General features: G+C 38.1%; 1 non-coding gene across 1 annotated transcript; it reads left to right on the top strand.

Moving 5' to 3' along the window:
* The first annotated feature begins 2,163 nt into the window (after nt 1-2,163).
* LOC135276560 (U6 spliceosomal RNA) lies at nt 2,164-2,270 on the top strand. Its single transcript, XR_010344121.1, has one exon. It is a non-coding gene; the product is annotated as a U6 spliceosomal RNA (small nuclear RNA).
* The last annotated feature ends 1,207 nt before the right edge of the window (nt 2,271-3,477 follow it).

The raw sequence follows: 3,477 nt of genomic DNA, 5'->3' as shown, positions 1-3,477 counted from the left end.
TTTGGCGTATTTAGGCCGGATGCAGTGGTTCATGCGTGTAATCCCAGCACTTTAGGAGGCCAAGACGGGCAGATCACTTGAGGCCAGGAATTCAAGACCAGCCTTGCCAACATGGTAAAACCCCATCTCTACTAACAACACAAAAATTAGCCGGGTGTGGTGGCACAAGCCTGTAATACCAGCTACTCAGGAGGCTGAGGCAGGAGAATCACAAGAACCTGGGAGGCAGAGGTTGCAGTGAGCCGAGATTGTGCCACTGGTACTCCAGCCTGGGTGACAGAGTGAGTGAGAGTCTGTTTCAAAAAAAAAATGGTGTATTTATTGAAGTTAGGTCTGACTGCAAATAGGTCTGACCCCAAGTACAGTGGCTTAAGCAGGATAAATGTTTCTTTCTCCCCATTTTTAAGTCCAAGTAGTCAGTCCAGAGCTGGTATGGTACTCCATGTGCAAAGACTCTAGTTCTTTTTCTCTGGTTCCTCCATAATGTAAGATTTCACCTTCATAGTCCAAGATGACAATATCCAGGCAGAAATATGAAGGTGTTTCAAAGAATAAACACCTGTAGGTCTAAACCTACAGGACAGAATTGTATTTATTCAATTAAAGTTCATAGTTTCCACAAGGTTGCCTCTGAATGAGAAGTGAAAATGTTAGGTAAACATCTACAAGGCTAAAATCAAATATGGTTATATAGGGAATATATATATAACAGTTATAAAAATTCATTTTGAAACTGAAAGTTGAGGTCATGTAGGCAGTCTCTATATCCTATGAATATGTAAAAAGCAAGAAAGAGACTGAAATATAGAGGCTGAGTTTTCACACCATTTTTGTTACCCCATAAAATTTCATCTCTTGTCCAAAACTCTGTATTCTCTCATTTTAATGCCTCTCAGTCACTACTATTAAATCCTAATGGTTTCTGATGGTTTCTGCAGGATTGGATTGGGCTGGATTCAAGGTATCTCATGCAGACTTGGCTTTTCTTTGTTTGACTGTACATTTGAATAGGAAGTGGCTTTGCTGGTAGATCTGGGAATAGAGCCAGAATAGAATGATGTATGGATGAGCAGATGAAAACTTGACCTTGTGAGGATGAGATGGGAAAAAATTAAAACAACACTAGCCTAATATCTAGACTTCATCTCTATTTTCAGTTTTTAACCCTGTCCTGTATAGCTCTGGAGTGATACGGAGCAGGTCTGGAATTCCAGCTCTGTCAATTTACGAAGAAACCGGGGCAAGTTATTCACTTCTCTGAATGCCAGTTTACTCAACTGAAAAATGAGGATGAAATGACTGCGGTGGGGATTATACATTGAGTTTGTATGTCTGACACATGGCAGCAGCTAAAGAACTAGTCAGGTAATAATAAATATTAACAAGCTGCCAGGTGAAATACGAGAATTTTTTTTTTTTTTTGAAACAGTTTCAATCTTGTTCCCTAGGATGGAGTGCAATGGTGCAATCTTGGCTCACTGCAACCTCCACCTCCTGGGTTCAAGTGATTCTCCTGCCTCAGTCTCCTGAGTAGCTGGGATTACAGGCACCTGCCACTACACCTGGCTGACTTTCTGTATTTTTAGTAGTGACAGGGTTTCACTATGTTGACCAGACTGGTCTCAAACTTCTGACCTCAGGTGATCTACCCGCCTTGGCCTCCAAAAGTGCTGGGATTACAGGCTTGAGCCACTATGCCTGGCCAAAATGTGAGACATTTTAATCAACAGTCCCTCTTATTAAACTCCTCCAACTGTTCTGGAACCATAGGAACATGAAAACCTAGTCTAAAGTTTATAAAGAGAAGAAACTGGAAAGTTCATTCATTTGTTCAACAAACATAAACATAGAGAAGGATGCAATGCTGCCAGACTATGAAGTAAGTCATGCACATACATCACTATATTAGAGGGGAGAACAAGATATGTGCCACAAGAGTTAACATCCTATGGAGCTTTGAGAAAGAAAATATTTTTTTTCAGCTGAATTATAAAAAATATTTTATGGAAAAGGTAAGTTTAAGCAGAGTGTTAATAAGTAAATCGGCAGACTACATATATGATATACTGACTAATTCAATTTAACCAAAGCATGGAGTAAATGAAGAAGTGAAATGTGAGATAAGACAAAAAGTAGATTTGGCCCAGACTATAGAAGTATTGGGTGCTCACTTCGGCAGCACGTATATTAAAATTGGAACAATACAGAGAAGATTAGCATGGCCCCTGCGCAAGGATGACACGCAAATTCGTGAAGCGTTCCATATTTAAAAAAAAAAAAGAAGATTGGAAGGCCAACCTGCAGAATTTGAGACTTTTGAGCAGAGGAATTATGTGATCAATAAAATAGTTTTACTGAGAAAATTAATCTGGAAGCTTTGTGCAAGAAAGACTGAAAGGAAGAGATACTAAATCCAATTGGGAGAGTGCATAGTGATACATGTGAAAAATTATGAGGTGCTGATCTGAGGTAAGAGCAATAGAATTAGAGGGGAAGGAGTGGATTCAAGAGCTGAGGGAACCAGAATATGTGAGGATTAGCAGACATGCTATCCAAATTATTAACAAAAAGAGAGTAAAATAATATAGATATTTCTAGCTTCTTATTTTTGTCTTAACCACAAAAATGTATGTTCTGATTCTGCCTTTATTTTCATTAGAATAATGGACTATTTTAAAGCTTTATGTCAATTTAAGTGTTTAATAAACATGGGACGTTTGATAACTAATTTTATCATCTGCCAATATTACTTCATTAGGAATTAAAAGTTATCTATGGAGAACTTAAACAAATTTACAAGAAAATAACAAACAACTCCATCAACAACTGGGCAAAGGATATGAACAGACACTTTTCAAAAGAAGACATTTATGCAACCAACAAACATATGAAAAAAAGCTCATCATCACTGGTCATTAGAGAAATGCAAGTCAAAACCACATTGAGATACCACCTCATGCCAGTTAGAATGGCAAACATTAAAAAATCAGGAGACAACAGATGATGAAGAGGATATGGAGAAATAGGAATACTTTTACACTGTTGGTGGGAGTATAAATTAATTCAACCATTGTGGAAGACAGTGTGGTGATTCCTCAAAGATCTAGAAGTAGGAATACCATTTGACCCAGCAATCCCATTACTGGGTATATACTCAAAGGATTATAAATCATTCTATTATAAAGATACATGCACAAGTATGTTTATTGTGGCACTGTTCACAATAGCAAAGACGTGGAACCAACCCAAATGCCCATCAATAATAGACTGGATAAAGAAAATATGGTACATATAACATCATGGAATACTATGCAGCCATAAAAAAGGATGAGTTCACATCCTCTGCAGGGACATGGATGAAACTGGAAACCAACATTCTCAGCAAACTGACACAAGAACAGAAAACCAAACACCGCATGTTCTCACTCATAAGTGGGAGTTGGACAATGAGAAGATATGGACACAGAGAGGGGAACA

The sequence above is a fragment of the Aotus nancymaae genome, unplaced genomic scaffold (genome assembly GCF_030222135.1).
Source record: "Aotus nancymaae isolate 86718 unplaced genomic scaffold, 86718_ANA_hifiasm-v0.15.2.pri h1tg000025l, whole genome shotgun sequence".
NCBI lineage: Eukaryota > Metazoa > Chordata > Mammalia > Primates > Aotidae > Aotus > Aotus nancymaae.
The sequence above is the reverse complement of the archived record's forward strand: the minus strand, read 5'-3'. Positions and strand labels throughout refer to the sequence as shown.